The sequence below is a fragment of the Oncorhynchus clarkii genome, chromosome 20 (genome assembly GCF_045791955.1).
Source record: "Oncorhynchus clarkii lewisi isolate Uvic-CL-2024 chromosome 20, UVic_Ocla_1.0, whole genome shotgun sequence".
Lineage (NCBI taxonomy): Eukaryota > Metazoa > Chordata > Actinopteri > Salmoniformes > Salmonidae > Oncorhynchus > Oncorhynchus clarkii.
The window spans coordinates 16042635-16060200 of NC_092166.1; the positions used below are offsets into that span (position 1 = coordinate 16042635).

At 42.5% G+C, this 17566-nt stretch overlaps 1 protein-coding gene across 1 annotated transcript in view; it reads right to left on the reverse strand.

Annotated features, from left to right (window-relative positions):
* LOC139376006 (chromodomain-helicase-DNA-binding protein 7-like) overlaps positions 1-16541 on the reverse strand; it is a 107614-nt gene extending 91073 nt beyond the window's left edge. The window contains exon 1 of the mRNA XM_071118038.1: positions 16299-16541. The gene's annotated coding sequence lies outside the window, so the exon portion shown is untranslated. The remainder of the gene's footprint in view (positions 1-16298) is intronic.
* Between the last annotated feature and the right edge of the window lie 1025 nt (positions 16542-17566).

The following is a 17566-nucleotide window of genomic DNA, read 5'->3' on the forward strand; positions in this document are numbered from 1 at the left end:
TGTGTGTGTGTGTGTGTGTGTGGGGGGGGGGGGGGGGTTTGGAAAGAGAACAAGCTGGAGGTATAGGGGATTGCAAAATCCAAGATGGCAGCATGTCAGTAGATTTGAACCTACTAATAACCTATTAATTTATGGTTGAGTAAATCCACAATTTCCTTGTTGTGTAGTGCAAACTATTTTGTTTTGCTGGTGTAAAGATCGCGGGTCTCCCTCAACTCGGATACATTATTTCCCCTCGCTATTTGCACTTCTTTACTTGAGGTTTACCAAGGTAACCCCATCTCTGGCTGGCCTGAGTTCTTTCTTCAGTTTTCCCTCCACGGCGTGTCTCGACCAAGCTGCTCCTCTTCACTCTCCACCTGGCTGTCAGAGGCAGCTCAACAATCCCCAACCCGTTCTCTCAATCTACCCCAACACCCAATCTACTCACACGCACACACACACACACACACACACACACACACTGTCCCTCTCTCCCCTTACCTTTCCCTCTACTTCTTACATCTCTCAGAGAAAATGACAATTTGTGGTATTGCTTTGTGCACTGAATTTACTGAACATTGTCTGCGGGAACTCGCTCTTTTTCACTCCGTCCAAGTGCCGATGCATTTGTGGTATGATGTGAACAGTACGAACTTGTGTCACTACCAAAGTCTAATGGTTTTAAATGGCTGTTTTGTATTGTCTGGAAACTCACTTGTAGAATTCGCTTGCAGTAGGTCTCTTAAAAAAGAGAGTCCGTGCAAGGTTATTAAACAGAGGTGCCTAGTTTTTCTTCTTTTGTTGATATCAGGTAACGTGCAACCTGGCCCTGATATGCAATGTCTCTAAACCCCCTCTGATTTTAAATCTAGATCTGGTTTTGGTATTTTTCATTTAAATGTACGCAGCCGGTTGTCAAAAATGGATGGGATTTTGGGCTAAAACAATTGATGCAATTGTGTTTTCTGAAAGCTGGCTCAGCAAGTCTGTTTTTGAGAAGGATATTTGTATAAGTGGTTACAATGTTAATCACACTGAGTTAAGGTAGGGGTGTGGCTATACATGTAAAGACTAAATTCCTTGTAAGTGTGGCAAAGTCTGAAACTATTTGTAAACAGTTGGAATTTCTTGCTTTGAATAGTGGGGTTTCAAAGGGTCTCTCTATAACTGTGATTGGCTGTCACAGACCCCCGCCCCGTATCTGTGATTGGCTGTCACAGACCCCCGCCCCGTATCTGTGATTGGCTGTCACAGACCCCCGCCCCGTATCTGTGATTGGCTGTCACAGACCCCCGCCCCGTATCTGTGATTGGCTGTCACAGACCCCCGCCCCGTATCTGTGATTGGATGTCACAGACCCCCGCCCCGTATCTGTGATTGGATGTCACAGACCCCCGCCCCGTATCTGTGATTGGCTGTCACAGACCCCCGCCCCGTATCTGTGATTGGCTGTCACAGACCCCCGCCCCGCATCTGTGATTGGCTGTCACAGACCCCCGCCCCGCGCTCCGTATCTGTGATTGGCTGTCACAGACCCCCGCCCCGCGCTCCGTATCTGTGATTGGCTGTCACAGACCCCCGCCCCGCGCTCCGTATCTGTGATTGGCTGTCACAGACCCCCGCCCCGCGCTCCGTATCTGTGATTGGCTGTCACAGACCCCCGCCCCGCGCTCCGTATCTGTGATTGGCTGTCACAGACCCCCGCCCCGCGCTCCGTATCTGTGATTGGCTGTCACAGACCCCCGCCCCGCGCTCCGTATCTGTGATTGGCTGTCACAGACCCCCGCCCCGCGCTCCGTATCTGTGATTGGCTGTCACAGACCCCCGCCCCGCGCTCCGTATCTGTGATTGGCTGTCACAGACCCCCGCCCCGCGCTCCGTATCTGTGATTGGCTGTCACAGACCCCCGCCCCGCGCTCCGTATCTGTGATTGGCTGTCACAGACCCCCGCCCCGCGCTCCGTATCTGTGATTGGCTGTCACAGACCCCCGCCCCGCGCTCCGTATCTGTGATTGGCTGTTACAGACCCCCGCCCCGCGCTCTGTATCTGTGATTGGCTGTTATAGCTCTCTGAACCTTTCGACTATTACTACCTGTCAGGGCAATGAGACAAACCTCAAATATCGTGGAATTTTTATTGATGGCATCTTTTAAATTGCATATTCAACAACTTAAGTTGGGATTTTATTTTAGGAATAAGGCCCGTTTTTCTTTTGAAGCCAGGAGGCGGCTAGTATCAGCTACATTTATGCCTTTACTAGACTATGGGGATATTTTATATATGAATGCTTCCGCTCAGTGTTTGAGATTAATTGGACACCCTTTAACATGGTGCTTTGGCCTTCTCTAGTCACTCGTAGGCTCACTCACTGCTATACTTTTATTTAGAAAGCCATTTTGGGTTTACTACCATTTTTGGGGGGCATTTTTATTGTTCAGAAATGTGGTAGGTACTCTTCGTTTACAGGACTTTATCCTGCTAACTGTTCCAAATGTCCGAACTGAATTTGGTAATAGGGCTTTTATGTACTCTGCGCCATCGTCTTGGAACACATTACAAAATACTTTTAAACTGGAAGAACTTTTCCTGATTGGTGTTTTTAAATCACTGATGAAGGATTTTGAGACTGATTCCCTGACCAGTAAATGTTTTTAATTTGCTGTTTTATGATTTTGTTATGTGGTTTTTACTAGAGTACTTGTAGTTTTGCATGTTGTCTGTCTGTAATTGTGTAATGACTTGGTGCTGCCTATCTTGACCAGGACGCTCTTCAAAAAGAGATTTCAAATCTCAAATGAGCCCTTCCGGAGCCCTCCCTGGTTAAATAAAGGTTAAATAAAAATAGGGGAGGGAGCCAGCAAGAGGTGGAATGAGAGAAAAGCATTAACCTGTTAGGTTAGGGGGCAGCATTTTCACTTTGATGAATTGCGTGGCCAAACTTAACTGCCTCCTACTCTGTCCCAGATGCTAATATGTGCATAGTATTATTAGTATTGAATAGAAAACTCTGAAGTTTCTAAAACTGTTTGAATGATGTCTGAGTATAACAGAACTCATATGGCAGGCAAAACCCTGAGAAGAAATCCAAACAGGAAGTGAGAAGTCGAATTTCAAAACAATGCCTATTTAAATCCCTGATAGTTATGGATGTGCTTGCACTTCCCAGGGCTTCCACTAGATGTCACCGTCTTTAGATCCTAGTTTTAAGATTATACTATAAAGGCGGGGCTCATGAGACCTCTTTTAGTGAGTGGTCTGGTAGAGATCCTCGGTCTCATGACGCGCGCTCCCGAGAATGTTAGCTCCCGTTCCAATGCTTTTATTCAGACAATGAAATTCTCCTGTTGGAACCTTATTGATAATATATGTTAAAAACATCCTGAAGATTGATTTGGAGACATGTTTTGACTTGTTTCTACGACCTGTAACGGAACTTTTTGAGTTCTTGTCATGGAGGAAATGGTCGCGCCTCATGAAGATGGATTACTGGGCTGAACAAGCTGACAAATGGCTAAATGATGGGCTTTATGGAACAAATCAGTCATTTACTGTCAAACTGGGATTCCTGGGAGTGCCTTCTGAAGAAGATCAAAAGTGAATATTTAGTGTTTTTTCTAACTAATGTTGACTCCAAGATGGCGGAATTGTCTAATTGTTTATATGCAGGTACAGAGCACCGTCAGATTATGCTTTTTCCGTAAAGTTTTTTTGAAATCTGACACAGCGGTTGCATTAAGGAGAAGTCTACCTTTAATCCTGTGAATAACAGTTGTATCTTTTATCAATGTTTATTATGAGTATTTCTGCAAAATCACCGGATGTTTTGGAATCAAAACATCAATGCACGTAACGCGCCAATGTAAACAGATTTTTGGATATAAATATGCACATTATCGAATATACATGAATTGTGTAGCATGATGTCCTATGAGTGTCATCTGATGAAGATCAAAGGTTAGTGATTAATTTTATCTATATTTCTGCTTTTTGTGACTGCTATCTTTGGCTGGAAAAAATGGCTGTGTGTTGTTTTGACTTGACTATGACCTAATATGTTGTGCTTTCGCTGTAAATCATTTTTGAAATCGGACATCATGGGTACATCATTCCTTTGCGGTATTGGACTTGTTAATGTGTGAAAGTTACACAATTTCGCGCGCTGCTTTTTTCATTGGAATGTTGTTGTTGGGTTCCGCTAGCGCAACGCTCAACCTAGACAGGTTAAACATTTATGGCAATTTGGCACACTTGCTGTTGCTAGCTAATTTGTCCATGAATATAAACTTCAGGTTGTCATTTTACCTGAAATGCACAAGGTCCTTTACTCCGAAAATGAATCCACAGATAAAGCGGTAAACCTCGGTCTTATTCTTCTGGTGGTTGGCAACCAACTTTAAAAAGGTGTACTACCACAACTAACTGGATTCTGGACCTCAGTTCATCTTTCAAATCACCCACGTGGGTATATGCTCCTAAAAACCAATGAGGAGATTTGAGAGAGCGTTGCGCATCACAAACAGAACCAAGTTAAATTTTCGCACCTGGCTACTTGAGCAGTGTGGGTCAATGATTGAACAACATGTAAGTGTACATTTATTTAGCAGCACACACCACGTGTCCAGTCAGCATGTATGGGTCGGTGCTTGGCATTCAGGCCAAAGATTTTCATCTTGGTTTCATCAGACCAGATAATCTCGTTTCTTATGGTCAGTCTTTAGTTGCCTTTTGGCAAAGTGCCTTTTACTGGATGTCCTCCTAGAAAGTTCTCCCATTTCCACAGAAGAACTCTGGAGCGCTCTGTGATCATCGGGTTCTTGGTCACCTCCCAGATCAAGGACCTTCTCTCCCGACTGCTCAGTTTGGCTGGGCAGCCAGCTCTAGGAAGAGTCATGGTGGTTCCAAACTTCCATTTAAGAATGGAGGCCACTGTGTTCTTTGGGACCTTCAATGCTGCTGACATTTTTTTGGTACTCTTCCCCAGATCTGTGCCTGGAAACAATCCTGTCGTCTCGGATCTCTACGAATAATTCCTTCGACCTCATGCCTTGGTTTTTGCTCTGACATGCACTGTCAACTGTGGGACCTTATATAGTCAGGTGTGTGCCTTTCCAAATCATGTCCACTGAATTTAAATAACCACAGGTGGACTCCAATCAATTTATAGAAACATCAAGGATGATCAATAGAAACAGGATGCACCTGAGCTCAATTTCGAGCCACATAGAAAAGGGTCTGAATAGTTATGTAAATAAGGTATTTACGTTTTTTATTTTTAATACATTTGCCAAAAGCTCTAAAAACCCATTTCTGCTTTATCATTATGGGGTAGTGTGTAGATTGCTGGGGATTCTTTTTCATTTAATCCATTTTAGAATAAGGCTGTAATGTAACAAAATGTGGATAAATCAAGGGGTCTGAATAATTTCCAAAGACACTAACGACCCAAACCATAACTACTAATCAACAGCTGTCTAACTACCATTGTACATGAACTACTCACAAAATTGAACGTAGCAAGTTCAATTATCCTGCTATCTTGCTGGTTTAGCTGAAGAGATGCCCAGGCAATCCCCAAAATGTGACCAGGAGACATTTCCTGCTCGTGGGGAGGTGAGCTGACAATGCCATTTTTGCTTTAACACTAACACAATACCATCATAATAATAGCCTTTCATTATAAATACTACCAGAACATAGCCGTGACCATGTATAGAAGGTAGACAGTGTGGGGAAGGAAGGGAAGTCGAAATGTTGATTGTTCCAGATAGCGTGACCACAGGTCTTGATAAAAATGTGCGCTGCTGTTTTGTTTTGAAGGTTGGCTGGCACGCCCAACGGCTGTGCTGCTATTGACACGAGCAACGGTGACAAACAGACAAGCTTCTAATTATACGTGATTAGGGATAATTCAAAACAGTTGGCCTCCACTTTAGCTACTCTCACAGTGCTCGTGGTTTTATGCAGTTTAGATTGCGAGAGGTCTAGGAAGAACATTGAAAATTCAAATGAGAAAAACCTGACGCCATATTTATCCCAAACTGCACTGTATCCGTATGCGTTTTAAAACAAAGGAATGATTCAAGTCAGAACAAAAGAGCAAAAGCAACAGACTACTTTCCCAGTTGGAAAGGTAAAGAAGTTCTGCTTTCCAAATGCTCTTGTTCACACCTTTCTAAAACAGGCCTATTTTTATTTTACCTTTAACTAGGCAAGTCAGTTAAGAACAAATTCTTATTTACAATGAAGGCCTGTCCCAACCAAACCAATTGTGTGCCGCCCTATGGGACAACCAATCACGGCCAGTTGTGATACAGCATGCAATCGAAACCAGGGTCTGTAGTGACACCTTTAGCGCTGAGATGCAGTGCCTTAGTATATGACTCCCGAGTGGCACAGTGGTCTAAGTTCTCCAGTAGCATTCAGTGGAGTTTGTTTACAAATTTTGGAGTGTGCTCAAGAAATGAGAATATTTGACACTGGAAAGGGGGTTCATTTCAGCCACTTAATTTTATGCTACAGCAACTAGCCTACTTCTCACTTCATAAACACCCTAAGCTAATGACGGATTATGTTCTTTAGCTTTAATGATAACACTAATTATGTAAATGTGCGAGTAGCAAACAAGCTTAACTATGAGAATAGTTTCACTGCAGGGTATCTAAACAGGTTGGTGCAGAAACTGTTCTCAAGGACTTAATTTGAAGTGGGTTAGTATATCTGGCTATCTACTACTGATATATTACAAGTAGAGTGGTGGTCTAAGTTTGTTGGCTACTGGCTAGATCTCTGCTTATCAAATGACACTAAGTCATTTTCACTTGGCATGTTGAAAAGATCTCCTCAAAATCTGAAGACAAGTTTAGCGTTACTAATTGGGTACCTGACAAATGACTGACATGTCCTAACCAAACTGTCAACATTTCAAGATTAATTGTCATACTCAACTGCCTGCTCTCTTTTATGTATAGTACCTTAAGGCAGTCCCAATTTAATAAACTTGAACACTGCCATTGTAACTTCCAAAAGCTAACCACGCTTCTATTTCAAAAGTAATGGTCACAGGGGTACTATTTTTAGACATCGAATTACACATAAAACATTAGTAAAATGCCTCAGAGCTCTCAATGTCTTGGTCCCACTAATCCGGGGCTATCTGATTCAGTGGTGTCCCTGTGGACTGGCCTGGTATAACCAACTGGGGTGTCTCCCTCCCTCAGCCTTGAGCCCTCAGAGTACAGGTGGCACATCATGCCCCAGCGAGAGGCCAGCCCTCTAGAGGCACACCTTATCACTGATTTTATCTATCCTAACCCCCTCCCTCCCCCAATCTACTAAACTCCCTCTACTACTACCCCCACAAGGAGGGCAGGGATGCCTGTTGTGGCTAATCGCACAGTGTGAGAATGTGAATAGATGTGAGCAGGGAGGGCTGAGCAGAATGTTTGGGCTGTATTTGCATGGGGGGAATCTGGTTATTTCACACACGGCTGCCTTTCTCTTAAATGTAAAGTCCCCATATTTGGGGACCCTATTTGATTTTTTCTATTCAATTCAGTCTGGTATGAGAATGGTAGCCCTATCTGCAAAAGCAGGGTATCTTGGTTATTGATCTGTGCCTTCAAAATCTTGTGTGACTTACTACAATATGGGCATACGAATATATAAGGGCAGGTCGAGACGATGACCTCATTTCAAGATGGCTGCTATCTACATTTCAGTTAGCGTTGTGAAGCATAAACACGGAATACATTGATAAACACCGAAAGACGGGACTCCACAGATCATGAGGATTTCGACACGACCAATGAAGATTGCTTTCTAGAAGGATTGGATCCACTCTAAGACCTATAAGCAAAATTATTTGACTTTATATTGCTAATTTATGTATTTTGTTTTTATAAGTTGTCTGTTTTTGTACTTTTAGTTTACATTAGGCCTATGTAACAAGTCATTTCAATGTAAAATAATTCCAAAGTAGTTACTGTTGGTTTCATATTAGTTCACTGTTCCAAGTTTCATCCTTGTAACTTTGGAGAGGCCACTACACTCTCATGGCCACTTTATTTGTGGTTCTCACCTCTGCCTTTGGAGACAGTGTTACTGTTTACATTGTATGTGTGTGCTTCACACCTTCTGTGTGAGTCACTGTACAGATATAGTTTAGGCTTGGTGTTTTTACTTTACAGCAATGTCGTTTTGTAAATTTAGTCAAATGTAATTATGTGTCTTACAACAATATATCCCTTTATTTTATTCAGGATGCAGAGGATTTGAATGATGACGTTTGGGAGCCACCCCTCCCCAGCAAGCCCCCCCTGCCGGTCAAGGTCTTCAGTCCCCCACTGCTGTGTCAATCATCCTATCTGATGGTTCTACATCCACTTTTCATAGACCCATTGAAAAATAAAATAGGGGCTTGTGGCACCATTTGTACTAACAGAACCGGTTTCCCCAAGTCCAAGGTAAACAAAGTCACAAAGACAGCAGAGAGGGGGACCATACGTTGGGTCAGGACTAACATGCCGTTTGTGTTAAATGGAAGGACACTAGGGAAGTAACCATGCTTACCACACAGCATGAGGTATTCAGTAATGACCATGTCTCAAGGAGGGTGAAAAATGCCAATGGGGCATGGGTGAGGAAGAATGTCCCAGTTCCTGTGAAGGACTCCAATGCCAGCATGTGGGTTGTCAACCTATTTGATGCTCTGATAGGCTACTACCAGGTCCTCCACCAGACCAGGAAGTGGTATAAGACTTTTTTTGAACACTTTGTGGACATTGCTACAGTAAATGTTTTCATTCTCCACAAGCAGATGTCCAAAGCAAAAGGTCAAACCCCTCACTCCCAGTTGGCCTTCCGAGAGCAGCTGGTGTTGGAAATGGCTGAATTGGGGGCCCAAAGCAACCTCACAACCATCACAAGACCCCCCACTCAAAGTCAGCATCATTATCCAACACATATGCCAAAAGGAAGAACTGCAAGTTTTGCACAAAACACATGGGGAAAGAAGGGGTGAAATACCAGTACGCCTTTTGTTTCCTGGCAGAGGGACTGCTTCAAAGACGATCACAACAGGCACAAGCTATGGTGAAAGTGAAAGCTAATCTACACCTGGAATGTAAACTAACAAATGCCATTTGTAAATAGTTCAGCTTATTTCTATTTTTGTGAAGGACACGTGTAACCAAGTGTGTGTTCGATAAGACTTTTAAAATATATATATAGCATTTCTATTGTTTTTGTTGGATATGCCTAGGCCAAACAGGATATGCCTAGGCCAAACAGGATATGCCCAGGCCAAACAGGATATGCCCAGGCCAAACAGGATATGCCTAGGCTAAACATTCAGGCACTTTGTGGTGGTGTCGGGGGACATCAACCTCTCCAATGTTTGAGAGAGGTCGGTATGGTAGAAATTGTTTCTATACTGAACAAATAGCATTTAGGGAATGCAAATATGTAATTATCTAATTCACAGATATAAGCCACTTTGGAGAGGTTTAGGGACACTTGGGCACGTCCCGTGAACACACCTGACACCACTTACTAAAACATCTGCCCATTTCAAGTTGTTAGGTCTATCATCAATCCCTTTTTTTTCTGATATTGTTCACGTTGTGGAAGCCGTCTGATGCGTTTCCAGGTCTAGTCGTTAAAATTCACTTATTGCTTTTCAATGAAAGATGACATTCATTTTTTTTATGTTTGTGTGTGCGCTTGATCTTGTGTATTCTGAACTAACTCCTGTTTTCTGAGCATTTCCTCATAATCGCCTAGATTTCTTCTTTCCAAATAAACCCAGTTTTTCATTGTCAGAATCAAGTAATTACACATGAATAGCAGTTACTTTTGGGAATGTCTATTTAGGCGGAAATCTAAATTTTGCCATTACATTTAAGAGGTTAATGGACTTTCAGTTGTCTACAGCAGGGAGGGGTAAAACAGGAAGGAGTTCTGTTTATGCAATCTGCTCTCCACTTTAAACATGTGGGCTTAATATCTCCCGAAAAAAATCACTGTCCAACTCCGAGGCCTTTCCCTGGTCAAGAGTGGGGCTGAGGGGAGGAGTATTCTGGGGAATACAAAAGGTCGTCAGTAATATATTCAGCAGAACTTGACTCCCAGGGAATGGCGGCACCTTGCCTTCCTCTTTGGCACTCCTCGTCTGACTGGCTGCCCACCGGCAGAGGGACCTGCTGCAGCTCCCCCTAACCACTCACCCCTGGGGCTTTTGGGCTGGCCCGTAGCAGGCCTGGGGGCGGCAGCCATGCATGTGGCCTTGACACTGGCATGTGGGAATAAAGGGGGAGGGGGGGCTTTAACTTCCTGTCAGGGATGTCTGGCTCAGCAGAAAGAAATGACAGAGAGCCAGGGGAAGAGCGAGACAGAGACGAAGTTAAGAGGAAAGACGTGGGGAGAGAAGTTGTTCAACTTTGGAGGTTATCTTTTTCTGTCTGGAGTCCGTGGCATTGAGGGAATTAATTTGTTCCTCCATAAATTCAGTCTGAAACAATCCCCCAAACTGTACTGTAGTTTGTGTGTGCCATTTTTCCTGGAAGAGTCTTGTTTGCAAATCATCCAGAATGATGGGCTTAGAGTGCATTTACAGGTTATACGTAAATAACAAATAAAAACGGGCTGGGTCATACTAAAAATGTATCCCAAGTTTGCTCCAGCACATTTTTTTATGTTGAGATGACTAATCAAATTTTATTGGTCACATGTTTAGCAGATGTTCTCAGGTGTAGCAAAATGCTTGTGTTTCTAGCTCCAACGGGGCAGTAATATGTAACAAGTAATATCTAACAAGTAATATGTAACAAATTCACAAAAATATACAAATCTAAGTAAAGGAATGGAATTAAGAATATATAAATATATGGACGAGCAATGTCAGAGCGGCCTAGACTAAGATACAGTAGAATTTAATTATACTACTAGCCTCTGCTTTAAAACAGACTATTGAGCAATTCAATTGGACCCAAATACCATGTTCAAAGTTGGTCTTACTATAAGTTTAACAGTTTCCATGGTGAACAGTTAAAACACAAAACCTCTATCCTTCCATTAAGAAGAATTAATTACAGGATTCCCAGAGAGCTAAACAATTTCTCAGGGAGACCACCAACCCAACCATGCTGAAAGTATTCAGTCAGTGGCTGTGAGTGTGACTGGGTGGGAGGTGGTGCAGCGGCTACCAATGCACAGTTAAAAGCTGAAGCCTCCAGGTGGGTTTAAGACGTCAGCATGCTTCAGTTTGGCTGGCGCCTAGCCAAAATTGGCTAGCCGAACAAGCGTGCTTGTTTGTTCATATTGAGATGCCGTAGCCAGTATACGCTCCTCACAAAAGTTAAAATGAAACTAAAAGTACGCAAGAAAGCTGTCATTAATTAACATTTTTGCAGAGGAGATCTTAGTCTAACAGCACCAACCATCTAAGATGTTTGGTGCAGTATTTTTCAATTAAAAAATGTGCATTGAAAACAAGGTATTTCTCATTGAATGAGACGATTGAAGAATCCCTACTGTTGCCCAATCACCAACGAAGGGGCATAGACGTCGGCTCCGAACTTCAGCTTGTATTTAGAGAAAAACGTGTCCTCGAACAGCCAAAGTCCAAAACATCACAAAATACTGTAATTAATATATACAAACTCTTCCGAACTGTTTCAGATTGGAAGCATGCGGATGGATGCCTTTAACCTATTGGTTTTATGACACTCTCCCTCAGGGCAAATGATTTCTGACTATTTCCTGAGGCCCTTCCGACAGAACACAAAACTCGCCTTAGGGGCAACTTCATCCCACTCCTGCGGTAGGACTCAAGTCATGAATGGTGTCTCCTTTTCTACTGCTGCACTGATAGCCCTGGACAGGTCAACGCGAGCCCTTTTGTCTTTAGCTGTATTGCCTTCATCTACACAGTGTACATTAGGAACACCAGCTCTTTCCATGATTTAGGCTGACCAGGTGAAAGCTATGATCCCTTACTGATGCCACTTGTTAAATCCACTTCAATCAGTGTAGATGAAAGAGGACACAGGTTAAAGAAGGGTATGAAAGCCTTGAGACATGGATTGTGTATGTGTGCCATTCAGAGGGTGAATGGACAAGACTTGATTTAAGTGCCTTTGAACGGGGTATGGTAGTAGGTGCCAGGCGCACAGGTTTGAGTGTCAAGAACTGCAGCGCTGCTGGGTTTTTCATACTAAACAGTTTCCCGTGTGTTTCAAGAATGTTCCACCACCCAAAGGACATCCAGCCAACTTGACAACTATGGCAAGCATTGGAGTCAACATGGATAGTGTGTCAACATCCCTGTGGAACGCTTTCAACACCTTGTGGTGTCCATGCCCTGACGAATTGAGGCTGTTCTGACGGCGGGGGGGCCTCAATTTGAGAAAGTTCCTCTAATGTTTTGTACACCGAGTGTATATGATCATACTATCATTTCAAATCAATGCCTAGGAAGGACCTACTTTACACTAATCTAGTGAGATGCTACCCTGACTAATGTCTTTAAAGCTCCTCTAGGCTATCTTGAGATGAATTATCCTTCAGACACTAACATTTAAGCACTACACTGAATCGCAGCTGTGACTGTGCCATGGTTTGAATAAGAGGATGAGGACTGAGAGAAAAGGCCACCTAATGAATGGACAGAGGGAAATACCCTCTACTTCTGTCATAACTAGATGATGCTACTGGATGAAAATAGGACATCTAGAAATACAGATTTGACAAAAGCTGCCTCGCAGGAGCCATACAAAGGTGAGCAGAGTGAATAATACAATCTAATCAGCTGTGGCCAATCTTTAAACACGTTCTATTCAGAAGAAAGGAACTGTGACACACAAGCAAGGCTTGGGGGCTGGCTAGGCTTCACTTCAGATAGATTTGAGTTGCTGCTTCTTCACCACTACTAGAGGTAGACAGATGGGTGAAGAGTGGGGGGGGGGTTGCTTGTTTTCCAGGCACACGAGGCCAGCTAACCTCCCGCTAACCTCGGAGGAGAGGCACAGGAGCAAAGGGAGGCCTGGGGGAGAGGGGCATGATGACAGAACCATGCGAAGCTTCTTCCACTGACAGGAGCAACAACCGCCACATAACTAAACAAAATGGCAGCGATAATAAGTGGTCAGATGTGATGATCCACACAGACATAGCATTAATACAAGGACTCAGTTGAGAGTCTTAAAACTGTCTTTATAGAACCATTTAAGTCCTGATTAAGTCAGAGTAGTAGTTTGAACGTGCAACTGAAACCAGTAGGAGTAAAGATGCAGATTTCTGGACAGGGCTGCGCTCAGAGTTTCTTGCCTTGGTAAATCGTGCTGTTAAGACACTGATGCCCTTTGCAACCATGTACCTATGCGAGAGTGGATTCTCAGCCCTCACCAGCATGAAAACTAAATACAGGCACATACTGTGTGGAAAATGATTTAAGACTCCAATACAACCCAACATTGCAGAGTTGTGCATCCTTTCAAGCACACCATTCTCATTAACCTGTGGTGAGTTATTCACAATTTTTGATGAACAAATGTGGTTTTATGTAAGATGCTTAAAGAGCAATGGCAAAACACATTTGAGAGTGCTCTGACCCTGGTGCTAGAGCAGGCACGCAGCTGGAGGTTGAATGTTCGAAGGTGTACAGGACTAGAAAAAGTTTTGGAACCACTGCTCTACACCATAAAAATGGGGAGGGGCGCTGCTAAACAATGCTAATTTTCACAGAAAAAACAACATGGAACTGTTTACAAGGGTCCCTAGTGTTCACTCTGTCAAGAGGGAAACAATGTATCTGTTTCCCCTCAACTCTCCTTCTTTGCATTTTAAGTTTAGTTTCTCGAGCGTGACCCCTAGGGATCGACGGTGTATGCTTGTTAGGATCCTGTAGTTGCATCTATTTTTACATTTTAGTAATTTAGCAGACGTTCTTATCCGGAGCGAATTACAGTAGTTAGTGAGTGCATACGTTTTCATACGGGTCCCCCGTGGGAATCGAACCCACAATCCTATGCTCTACCAACTGAGCCACACGGGACATATGGGGCTAAGATCTGAAACTGGGTTTTGAGTCATGTTTCTTTTTTGTTTTAAATACTGACACCAGATCTTAAAATCTGATCTCGCATACATCTTGCCGAACCAGTCTATAGATGGATGAACTGGCACAATATCATACAAATATTAGGTAGTAGAGATTACTCCCAAAGTACTGTATGCAATTTTCCTACACTTGTGCTAGGCGGATTCAGAAATTCCATGGTCATAATCCTTCAAATGATCTTGAACTCTGACAGGGCCTTGGATTTTGTCGTCAAATAAATATATATTTTTGCAAAAACTGTTTAACAGTAGGGCATCAAAGAAAGCTGAACTCAACACTGGTACCATTGCTAAAAACGTTTGTTTAAAAGAACCCCACCACACTTCATACCCGACCACTTCATGAAGTTAACGCAACTATACAAGCCAGTCGAATAAAGTACCTCAACAACCACAAGAAAGGGCAGGCTATGATGGAAGCCACAATAGTTAAAAACATCTGTTCCGCCCGACCTACCGGGACCTCTTATCTGCTGGCTGAGTGACCCAACTGACTTTAGAAGCTGCCATCTTAGGTTAGAGACTTCGCGGAAGGTGGGGTAGTATTTCATGGGATGCTCTATTATCTGAGAACACGTAGCTAGCCTGGTCGTTCAATAAAAGTGTGTTTTTTCTATGTGCACTGTTTTTTAGTTTTTTAAATAACAGTTCGTTTTCGTTATGTTATGAAAGGTTGAAAGTAGTCACGTCTATAGTTGCTGGCGACCCATTATGCTGGTTGAATGATTACAAAAGAATGGAGAGAAGACCGACGCGTTCGGGAAAATAATGGTCATCTCGCACTTAGAAATACAGCCAGGAACTATACAGCGGCAGGTGCTTTTTAATCGAAAATACATGGATGAACCGATGGTAACAAGTGAAGTTATTCCAAGTTCACCCAGATCCAATGTTTATGATAAACAAGCCCCCTTAAACGTTAAAATGCGGAAACGCACTAAAACCGCAACCATCGCTTGCTGTTGATCAAAGTGGCACCGCAGGAAAATGTTTGTGCAGGTTTTTTTCGACGAGCAACAACCGCCATCAGTGTAGTACACTGGCACAGTATTAACCTTTGGGCTAGCAGTAAAACAACGAGGGCGATGATACAGTGCTCGAATGTTGGCTACAGGCTCAACTTCTCCACTCAACAATGGGGCCACTTCCAACTAGCTAGCAGCAAGCTAATTAAGGCCATCACACAGCTGACGGAAACGCAGAGCTCGCCTAGTTATTCCCTACTAAAATATAATAATCCCGAACCATATAAAATGAATATAGTCCATGTACTTTAACAATGATATATATATATATATATATATATATATATATATATATATGGGAGAGAAAAAAACATATGGCTAAACAGGGATGACCGTCTGGCCTCAAGCAACCCTCTGTCCATATTCATCGTCCAATAACACTACAGACAGGCTACTTTTTTTCTCGTCATTAGCAAGTTAAATACCATGTGAATGAACTCAATTTAAGAAATGCAAATTGGACTTGTCTGGACTATGTATCAAAATCCAGCTGTGTGGTATGCCGTATTTAAATAAAAATAAAAAAGTTTTCATAGCTAGTGTGCACCCAGGGAATATCCCTTGCGCTAGCAACCTACAGTATTAAATAATTCAGCTCGGCCACCGACTCACCTCTTAACTACATTTGAGCCACCTCGTGTCTCACTAGCTGAACACACAATTAGCTAGCTAACCCAAGCTAACGAACACTCACCCTTGTCTATTGTATTATAAATAAATAACAATTCAAAATGTTTCTAAATTCAACAAGTTGTTCATATTTGTCTGCTTATCGAGATCTCATCGTGTTGGCTAGATAATATTCTTCACCTAGTGAAAAAAAAAAACTATTGGGCTCAGAGCGGAAGGCGAGTTAAACTTGCTAACTGTAGTTAGCGTTTCAGCATGGTAGTTTACGGACCTGCAGTAACTTGTTGGGAAATTATTGTATCCCCTTCTCATTTACTTTCCAGAATAAACTGCGTTTACAGTAATTCGCTGGATAGACCAAAAGTCAGTTTCCAAACAAACTTGCATGGTAGATTAAAAGTCGATTGTAAGTGGGAAAACCCGTTCTATAACATTACATGGGTTACTTACAGGTAAGAGTAACACACAACTAATTTACCATGTGAACAAATGGGATATAGAGCGACTACGGAATTCAACCATTCAAAAAATCATTGCCCGCTTACCCAACAAGCTTGGTCAATTCAGGGTTTCTCAAATTAACTCCCGTTAGTATTTCCAGTACAATCCTTTCTGGTCCGTTAATAAATGACGAAATTCAAGTTATTTTATAATGTTCGGCGTGTCGGTATCCCGTCTTCACCGGCTCGTTTTCTCCTTTGTGTTAATTTCACTCAATCCGAGTTTAATCCGATCGATCCCGGCAGTCGCGTACTCGAGTCGTCTCTTCCAGATACTCTCTCACCTTCTACGGGCAGGGGGCGCGTTCATGGCTCCAATGGATAAACATGCGTGCGCGTGAATGACCCTGCTGGGCTGTGACGAATGTGCGCTTTATTTTTCAGTTCTTGTAACATAGTAGATGCGATTAAAGCTGCCCCTTTTAATTTCTTATTTTGGCGTAGGGTTATGGGAGTTATTCATACATGCAATGTGGACATCAAGTTGCTTTTAAATTGCTCCAATTGATTCTCAAATTATAAACTGGAACTTGGCATGGGATAATGACGTCTATAAATTATAAACCTCAAATGATATGGTATTTTAAAAGCTCATACAGGTTCAAAACGAGTTCAAAACATGTTCCCAATTGAAATGGAACTGTATCAACTGAAATGAGTGGATGGTTTTATTTGTTTGGAGCATCAGTTCGTCCCCGATAATGACTTTCATAATAATTCCATGTGAACTGCAGATTAATAATTATGATTATTAGAGATGGACATCATGCAAGTTCACGATTCAAATTGACATAATACTTGCTCTTCTACCTGGTCCCTTGGGCACGCACAGGGCCAACCTGAGGATTTCAGAGTAGTTCGAGTCCTTGCATTTTGCGAAGTTAAAAGCTAAACATGTGCAACCATTTTCGATAGAAATATATCAAAATGAAGAAATATGTATTCCACACTTGTGTGAAGGTCTCATCCTTGATGAACACTACAGAGGAATCATCGGGCAAGTAACCCGCAAATCCTCTGCGCGGTCATTCATTTGCTTAGCATAACAACCTGCCCCACAGGAGTACTGTATTTAAAGGAGCATCCACTTTCTGTATGACCAAATAAATGTCCTCTCAAATCGACTGTATATATTTTTGTGTTTACATGTGTATGTGGTGATGAATATAAGCGTGTAAATATTCCAATGGATCACTTAAACATTTTGCAGTCTTCGGAACATAATTTAATAGAGCATGTATTTAAAAATATAAATGTCCTTTGCGTTTGTGGGTTTAATTTGCATGAGAGAAGGCTATCGTGAAGGTCACACT